We start from the raw sequence: 9,987 nt of genomic DNA on the forward strand, positions 1-9,987 counted from the left end.
TGGTAATGCTCTCTTGAATGTGTTTGCTTTGTTCTTGCTTGGGACTTTCAATGGGCACTGTCTGAGGTGGGATTCAACCCACGCCTCCTGGGGAGACTGCGACCTGAACGCAACGCCTTAGACCGCTCTGCCATCCTGGCACCTCGTAATGCTCTTATGACTGTGTTTGCTTTGTTCTTGCTTGGTACTTTCAATGGGCTCTGTCTGAGGTGGGATTCGAACCCCTGCGTCCTGGGGAGACTGCGACCTGAACGCAACGCCTTAGACCGCTCTGCCATCCTGACAACTGGTAATGCTCTCTTGACTTTGTTTGCTTTGTTATTGCTTGGTACTTTCAATGGGCTCTGTCTGAGGTGGGATTCGAACCCACGCCTCCTGGGGTGAATGCGACCTGAACGCGACGCCGTAGACCGCTCTGCAATCCTGGCACCTGTTAATGCTCTCATGACTGTGTTTGCTTTGTTCTTGCTTGGTACTTTCAAAGGGCTCTGTCTGAGGCGGGATTCGAACCCACGCCTCCTGGGGTGAATGCGACCTGAACGCGACGCCTTAGACCGCTCTGCCATCCTGGCAGCTGGTAATGCTCTCTTGACTGTGTTTGCTTTGTTCTTGCTCGGTACTTTCAATGGGCTCTGTCTGAGGCGGGATTCGAACCCACGCATCCTGGGGAGACTGCGACCTGAACGCAACGCCTTAGACCGCTCTGCCATCCTGGCAACTGGTAATGCTCTCTTGACTTTGTTTGCTTTGTTATTGCTTGGTACTTTCAATGGGCTCTGTCTGAGGTGGGATTCGATCCCACGCCTCCTGGGGTGACTGCGACCTGAACGCAACGCCTTAGACCGCTCTGCCATCCTGGCAACTGGTAATGCTCTCTTGACTTTGTTTGCTTTGTTATTGCTTGGTACTTTCAATGGGCTCTGTCTGAGGTGGGATTCAAACCCACGCCTCCTGGGGTGAATGCGACCTGAACGCGACGCCGTAGACCGCTCTGCCATCCTGGCACCTGTTAATGCTCTCATGACTGTGTTTGCTTTGTTCTTGCTTGGTACTTTCAAAGGGCTCTGTCTGAGGCGGGATTCGAACCCACGCCTCCTGGGGTGAATGCGACCTGAACGCGACACCTTAGACCGCTCTGCCATCCTGGCAGCTGGTAATGCTCTCTTGACTGTGTTTGCTTTGTTCTTGCTCGGTACTTTCAATGGGCTCTGTCTGAGGCGGGATTCGAACCCACGCCTCCTGGGGAGACTGCGACCTGAACGCAACGCCTTAGACCGCTCTGCCATCCTGGCAGCTGGTAATGCTCTCTTGACTGTGTTTGCTTTTTTCTTGCTCGGTACGTTCAATGGGCTCTGTCAGAGGCGGGATTCGAACCCACGCCTCCTGGGGAGACTGCGACCTGAACGCAACGCCTTAGACCGTTCTGCCATCCTGGCAACTGGTAATGCTCTCTTGACTGTGTTTGCTTTTTTCTTGCTCGGTACTTTCAATGGGCTCTGTCAGAGGCGGGATTCGAACCCACGCCTCCTGGGGAGACTGCGACCTGAACGCAACGCCTTCGACCGCTCTGCCATCCTGGCATTTGGTAATGCTCTCTTGACTGTGTTTGCTTTGTTCTTGCTTGGTACTTTCAATGGGCACTGTCTTCGGTGGGATTCGAAACCACGCCTCCTGGGGAGACTGCGACCTGAACGCAACGCCTTAGAACGCTCTGCCATCCTGGCAACTGGTAATGCTCTCTTGACTTTGTTTGCTTTGTTATTGCTTGGTACTTTCAATGGGCTCTGTCTGAGGTGGGATTCGAAACCACGCCTCCTGGGGAGACTGCGACCTGAACGCAACGCCTGAGACCGCTCTGCCATCCTGGCAACTGGTAATGCTCTCTTGACTGTGTTTGCTTTGTTATTGCTTGGTACTTTCAATGGGATCTGTCTGAGGTGGGATTCGAACCCACGCCTCCTGGGGAGACTGCGACCTGAACGCAACGCCTTCGACCGCTCTGCCATCCTGGCATCTGGTAATGCTCTCTTGACTGTGTTTGCTTTGTTCTTGCTTGGTACTTTCAATGGGCACTGTCTGAGGTGGGATTCGAAACCACGCCTCCTGGGGAGACTGCGACCTGAACGCAACGCCTTAGACCGCTCTGCCATCCTGGCATCTGGTAATGCTCTCTTGAATGTGTTTGCTTTGTTCTTGCTTGGTACTTTCAATGGGCACTGTCTGAGGTGGGATTCAACCCACGCCTCCTGGGGAGACTGCGACCTGAACGCAACGCCTTAGACCGCTCTGCCATCCTGGCACCTCGTAATGCTCTTATGACTGTGTTTGCTTTGTTCTTGCTTGGTACTTTCAATGGGCTCTGTCTGAGGTGGGATTCAAACCCCTGCGTCCTGGGGAGACTGCGACCTGAACGCAACGCCTTTGACTACTCTGCCATCCTGGCATCTGGTAATGCTCTCTTGAATGTGTTCTCTTTTTTCTTGCTTGGTACTATCAATGGGCTCTGTCTGAGGTGGGATTCGAACCCACGCCTCCTGGGGTTACTGCGACCTGAACGCAACGCCTTAGACCGCTCTGCCATCCTGGAAACTGGTACCTCTCTCTTGACTGTGTTTGCTTTGTTCTTGCTTGGTACTTTCAATGGGCTCTGTATGAGGCGGGATTCGAACCCACGCCTCCTGGGGAGACTGCGACCTGAACGCAACGCCTTAGACCGCTCTGCCATCCTGGCAACTGGTAATGCTCTCTTGACTTTGTTTGCTTTGTTATTGCTTGGTACTTTCAATGGGCTCTGTCTGAGGCGGGATTCGAACCCACGCCTCCTGGGGTGACTGCGACCTGAACGCAACGCCGTAGACCGCTCTGCCATCCCGGCAACTGGTAATGCTCTCTTGACTTTGTTTGCTTTGTTATTGCTTGGTACTTTCAATGGGCTCTGTCTGAGGTGGGATTCGAACCCACGCCTCCTGGGGTGACTGCGACCTGAACGCAACGCCTTAGACCGCTCTGCCATCCTGGCAACTGGTATTGCTCTCTTGACTTTGTTTGCTTTGTTATTGCTTGGTACTTTCAATGGGCTCTGTCTGAGGTGGGATTCGAACCCACGCCTCCTGGGGTGAATGCGACCTGAACGCGACGCCGTAGACCGCTCTGCCATCCTGGCACCTGTTAATGCTCTCATGACTGTGTTTGCTTTGTTCTTGCTTGGTACTTTCAATGGGCTCTGTCTGAGGTGGGATTCGAACCCACGCCTACTGGGGTGACTGCGACCTGAACGCAACGCCTTAGACCGCTCTGCCATCCTGGCATCTGGTAATGCTCTCTTGACTGTGTTTGCTTTTTCCTTGCTTGGTACGTTCAATGGGCTCTGTCTGAGGCGGGATTCGAATCCACGCCTCCTGGGGAGACTGCGACCTGAACGCAACGCCTTAGACCGCTCTGCCATCCTGGCAACTGGTAATGCTCTCTTGACTTTGTTTGCTTTGTTATTGCTTGGTACTTTCAATGGGCTCTGTCTGAGGTGGGATTCGAAACCACGCCTCCTGGGGAGACTGCGACCTGAACGCAACGCCTGAGACCGCTCTGCCATCCTGGCAACTGGTAATGATCTCTTGACTGTGTTTGCTTTGTTATTGCTTGGTACTTTCAATGGGATCTGTCTGAGGTGGGATTCGAACCCACGCCTCCTGGGGAGACTGCGACCTGAACGCAACGCCTTCGACCGCTCTTCTATCCTGGCATCTGGTAATGCTCTCTTGACTGTGTTTGCTTTGTTCTTGCTTGGTACTTTCAATGGGCACTGTCTGAGGTGGGACTCGAAACCACGCCTCCTGGGGAGACTGCGACCTGAACGCAACGCCTTAGACCGCTCTGCCATCCTGGCATCTGGTAATGCTCTCTTGAATGTGTTTGCTTTGTTCTTGCTTGGGACTTTCAATGGGCACTGTCTGAGGTGGGATTCAACCCACGCCTCCTGGGGAGACTGCGACCTGAACGCAACGCCTTAGACCGCTCTGCCATCCTGGCACCTCGTAATGCTCTTATGACTGTGTTTGCTTTGTTCTTGCTTGGTACTTTCAATGGGCTCTGTCTGAGGTGGGATTCGAACCCCTGCGTCCTGGGGAGACTGCGACCTGAACGCAACGCCTTAGACCGCTCTGCCATCCTGGCACCTGGTAATGCTCTCTTGACTGTGTTTGCTTTGTTATTGCTTGGTACTTTCATGGGCTCTGTCTGAGGTGGGATTCGAACCCACGCCTCCTGGGGAGACTGCGACCTGAACGCAACGCCTTATATCGCTCTGCCATCCTGGCAACTGGTACCTCTCTCTTGACTGTGTTTGCTTTTTTCTTGCTAGGTACTTTCAATGGGCTCTGTCTGAGGTGGGATTCGAACCCACGCCTCCTGGGGAGACTGCAACCTGAACGCAACGCCTTAGACCACTCTGCCATCCTGGCATCTGGGAATGCTCTCTTGAATGTGTTTGCTTTGTTCTTGCTTGATACTTTCAATGGGCACTGTCTGAGGTGGGATTCGAACCCACGCCTCCTGGGGAGACTGCGACCTGAACGCAACGCCTTAGACCACTCTGCCATCCTGGCATCTGGTAATGCTCTCTTGAATGTGTTTGCTTTGTTCTTGCTTGGTACTTTCAATGGGCTCTGTCTGAGGTGGGATTCGAACCCACGCCTCCTGGGGTGACTGCGACCTGAACGCAACGCCTTAGACCGCTCTGCCATCCTGGCAACTGGTAATGCTCTCTTGACTGTGTTTGCTTTTTTCTCGCTTGGTACTTTCAATGGGCTCTGTCTGAGGTGGGATTCGAACCCACGCCTCCTGGGGTGACTGCAACCTGAACGCAACGCCTTAGACCGCTCTGCCATCCTGGCATCTGGTAATGCACTCTTGAATATGTTTGCTTTGTTCTTACTTGGTACGTTCAATGGGCACTGTCTGAGGTGGGATTCAACCCACGCCTCCTGGGGAGACTGCGACCTGAACGCAACGCCTTAGACCGCTCTGCCATCCTGGCACCTCGTAATGCTCTTATGACTGTGTTTGCTTTGTTCTTGCTTGGTACTTTCAATGGGCTCTTTCTGAGGTGGGATTCGAACCCACGCCTCCTGGGGAGACTGCAACCTGAACGCAACGCCTAAGACCACTCTGCCATCCTGGCATCTGGAAATGCTCTCTTGAATGTGTTTGCTTTGTTCTTGCTTGGTACTTTCAATGGGCTCTGTCTGAGGTGGTATTCGAACCCACGCCTCCTGGGGTGACTGCGACCTGAACGCAAGGCCTTAGACCGCTCTGCCATCCTGGCAACTGGTAATGCTCTCTTGACTGTGTTTGCTTTGTTCTTGCTTGGTACTTTCAATGGGCACTGTCTGAGGTGGGATTCGAAACCACGCCTCCTGGGGAGACTGCGACCTGAACGCAACGCCTTAGACCGCTCTGCCATCCTGGCATCTGGTAATGCTCTCTTGAATGTGTTTGCTTTGTTCTTGCTTGGTACTTTCAATGGGCACTGTCTGAGGTGGGATTCAACCCACGCCTCCTGGGGAGACTGCGACCTGAACGCAACGCCTTAGACCGCTCTGCCATCCTGGCACCTCGTAATGCTCTTATGACTGTGTTTGCTTTGTTCTTGCTTGGTACTTTCAATGGGCTCTGTCTGAGGTGGGATTCAAACCCCTGCGTCCTGGGGAGACTGCGACCTGAACGCAACGCCTTTGACTACTCTGCCATCCTGGCATCTGGTAATGCTCTCTTGAATGTGTTCTCTTTTTTCTTGCTTGGTACTATCAATGGGCTCTGTCTGAGGTGGGATTCGAACCCACGCCTCCTGGGGTTACTGCGACCTGAACGCAACGCCTTAGACCGCTCTGCCATCCTGGAAACTGGTACCTCTCTCTTGACTGTGTTTGCTTTGTTCTTGCTTGGTACTTTCAATGGGCTCTGTATGAGGCGGGATTCGAACCCACGCCTCCTGGGGAGACTGCGACCTGAACGCAACGCCTTAGACCGCTCTGCCATCCTGGCAACTGGTAATGCTCTCTTGACTTTGTTTGCTTTGTTATTGCTTGGTACTTTCAATGGGCTCTGTCTGAGGCGGGATTCGAACCCACGCCTCCTGGGGTGACTGCGACCTGAACGCAACGCCGTAGACCGCTCTGCCATCCCGGCAACTGGTAATGCTCTCTTGACTTTGTTTGCTTTGTTATTGCTTGGTACTTTCAATGGGCTCTGTCTGAGGTGGGATTCGAACCCACGCCTCCTGGGGTGACTGCGACCTGAACGCAACGCCTTAGACCGCTCTGCCATCCTGGCAACTGGTATTGCTCTCTTGACTTTGTTTGCTTTGTTATTGCTTGGTACTTTCAATGGGCTCTGTCTGAGGTGGGATTCGAACCCACGCCTCCTGGGGTGAATGCGACCTGAACGCGACGCCGTAGACCGCTCTGCCATCCTGGCACCTGTTAATGCTCTCATGACTGTGTTTGCTTTGTTCTTGCTTGGTACTTTCAATGGGCTCTGTCTGAGGTGGGATTCGAACCCACGCCTACTGGGGTGACTGCGACCTGAACGCAACGCCTTAGACCGCTCTGCCATCCTGGCATCTGGTAATGCTCTCTTGACTGTGTTTGCTTTTTCCTTGCTTGGTACGTTCAATGGGCTCTGTCTGAGGCGGGATTCGAATCCACGCCTCCTGGGGAGACTGCGACCTGAACGCAAGGCCTTAGACCGCTCTGCCATCCTGGCAACTGGTAATGCTCTCTTGACTTTGTTTGCTTTGTTATTGCTTGGTACTTTCAATGGGCTCTGTCTGAGGTGGGATTCGAAACCACGCCTCCTGGGGAGACTGCGACCTGAACGCAACGCCTGAGACCGCTCTGCCATCCTGGCAACTGGTAATGATCTCTTGACTGTGTTTGCTTTGTTATTGCTTGGTACTTTCAATGGGATCTGTCTGAGGTGGGATTCGAACCCACGCCTCCTGGGGAGACTGCGACCTGAACGCAACGCCTTCGACCGCTCTTCTATCCTGGCATCTGGTAATGCTCTCTTGACTGTGTTTGCTTTGTTCTTGCTTGGTACTTTCAATGGGCACTGTCTGAGGTGGGACTCGAAACCACGCCTCCTGGGGAGACTGCGACCTGAACGCAACGCCTTAGACCGCTCTGCCATCCTGGCATCTGGTAATGCTCTCTTGAATGTGTTTGCTTTGTTCTTGCTTGGGACTTTCAATGGGCACTGTCTGAGGTGGGATTCAACCCACGCCTCCTGGGGAGACTGCGACCTGAACGCAACGCCTTAGACCGCTCTGCCATCCTGGCACCTCGTAATGCTCTTATGACTGTGTTTGCTTTGTTCTTGCTTGGTACTTTCAATGGGCTCTGTCTGAGGTGGGATTCGAACCCCTGCGTCCTGGGGAGACTGCGACCTGAACGCAACGCCTTAGACCGCTCTGCCATCCTGGCACCTGGTAATGCTCTCTTGACTGTGTTTGCTTTGTTATTGCTTGGTACTTTCATGGGCTCTGTCTGAGGTGGGATTCGAACCCACGCCTCCTGGGGAGACTGCGACCTGAACGCAACGCCTTATATCGCTCTGCCATCCTGGCAACTGGTACCTCTCTCTTGACTGTGTTTGCTTTTTTCTTGCTAGGTACTTTCAATGGGCTCTGTCTGAGGTGGGATTCGAACCCACGCCTCCTGGGGAGACTGCAACCTGAACGCAACGCCTTAGACCACTCTGCCATCCTGGCATCTGGGAATGCTCTCTTGAATGTGTTTGCTTTGTTCTTGCTTGATACTTTCAATGGGCACTGTCTGAGGTGGGATTCGAACCCACGCCTCCTGGGGAGACTGCGACCTGAACGCAACGCCTTAGACCACTCTGCCATCCTGGCATCTGGTAATGCTCTCTTGAATGTGTTTGCTTTGTTCTTGCTTGGTACTTTCAATGGGCTCTGTCTGAGGTGGGATTCGAACCCACGCCTCCTGGGGTGACTGCGACCTGAACGCAACGCCTTAGACCGCTCTGCCATCCTGGCAACTGGTAATGCTCTCTTGACTGTGTTTGCTTTTTTCTCGCTTGGTACTTTCAATGGGCTCTGTCTGAGGTGGGATTCGAACCCACGCCTCCTGGGGTGACTGCAACCTGAACGCAACGCCTTAGACCGCTCTGCCATCCTGGCATCTGGTAATGCACTCTTGAATATGTTTGCTTTGTTCTTACTTGGTACGTTCAATGGGCACTGTCTGAGGTGGGATTCAACCCACGCCTCCTGGGGAGACTGCGACCTGAACGCAACGCCTTAGACCGCTCTGCCATCCTGGCACCTCGTAATGCTCTTATGACTGTGTTTGCTTTGTTCTTGCTTGGTACTTTCAATGGGCTCTTTCTGAGGTGGGATTCGAACCCACGCCTCCTGGGGAGACTGCAACCTGAACGCAACGCCTAAGACCACTCTGCCATCCTGGCATCTGGAAATGCTCTCTTGAATGTGTTTGCTTTGTTCTTGCTTGGTACTTTCAATGGGCTCTGTCTGAGGTGGTATTCGAACCCACGCCTCCTGGGGTGACTGCGACCTGAACGCAAGGCCTTAGACCGCTCTGCCATCCTGGCAACTGGTAATGCTCTCTTGACTGTGTTTGCTTTTTTCTTGCTTGGTACTTTCAATGGGCTCTGTCTGAGGTGGGATTCGAACCCACGCCTCCTAGGGTGACTGCGACCTGAACGCAACGTCTTAGAACACACTGCCATCCTGGCAGCTGGTAATGCTCTCTTGACTGTGTTTGCTTTGTTATTGCTTGGTACTTTCAATGGGCTCTGTCTGAGGTGGGATTCGAACCCACGCCTCCTGGGGAGACTGTGACCTGAACGCAACGCCTTAGACCGCTCTGCCATCTTGGCAACTGGTAATTCTCTCTTGACTGTGTTTGTTTTTTTCTTGCTTGGTACTTTCAATGGGCTCTGTCTGAGGTGGGATTCGAACCCACGCCTCCTGGGGAGACTGCAACCTGAACGCAACGCCTTAGACCACTCTGCCATCCTGGCATCTGGGAATGCTCTCTTGAATGTGTTTGCTTTGTTCTTGCTTGATACTTTCAATGGGCACTGTCTGAGGTGGGATTCGAACCCACGCCTCCTGGGGAGACTGCGACCTGAACGCAACGCCTTAGACCACTCTGCCATCCTGGCATCTGGTAATGCTCTCTTGAATGTGTTTGCTTTGTTCTTGCTTGGTACTTTCAATGGGCTCTGTCTGAGGTGGGATTCGAACCCACGCCTCCTGGGGTGACTGCGACCTGAACGCAACGCCTTAGACCGCTCTGCCATCCTGGCAACTGGTAATGCTCTCTTGACTGTGTTTGCTTTTTTCTCGCTTGGTACTTTCAATGGGCTCTGTCTGAGGTGGGATTCGAACCCACGCCTCCTGGGGTGACTGCAACCTGAACGCAACGCCTTAGACCGCTCTGCCATCCTGGCATCTGGTAATGCACTCTTGAATATGTTTGCTTTGTTCTTACTTGGTACGTTCAATGGGCACTGTCTGAGGTGGGATTCAACCCACGCCTCCTGGGGAGACTGCGACCTGAACGCAACGCCTTAGACCGCTCTGCCATCCTGGCACCTCGTAATGCTCTTATGACTGTGTTTGCTTTGTTCTTGCTTGGTACTTTCAATGGGCTCTTTCTGAGGTGGGATTCGAACCCACGCCTCCTGGGGAGACTGCAACCTGAACGCAACGCCTAAGACCACTCTGCCATCCTGGCATCTGGAAATGCTCTCTTGAATGTGTTTGCTTTGTTCTTGCTTGGTACTTTCAATGGGCTCTGTCTGAGGTGGTATTCGAACCCACGCCTCCTGGGGTGACTGCGACCTGAACGCAAGGCCTTAGACCGCTCTGCCATCCTGGCAACTGGTAATGCTCTCTTGACTGTGTTTGCTTTTTTCTTGCTTGGTACTTTCAATGGGCTCTGT

This window comes from Idiotropiscis lumnitzeri, unplaced genomic scaffold, assembly GCF_059441095.1.
Source record: "Idiotropiscis lumnitzeri isolate Australia: NSW breed Sydney's pygmy pipehorse unplaced genomic scaffold, RoL_Ilum_1.0 HiC_scaffold_40, whole genome shotgun sequence".
NCBI classification, from domain to species: Eukaryota; Metazoa; Chordata; class Actinopteri; order Syngnathiformes; family Syngnathidae; genus Idiotropiscis; species Idiotropiscis lumnitzeri.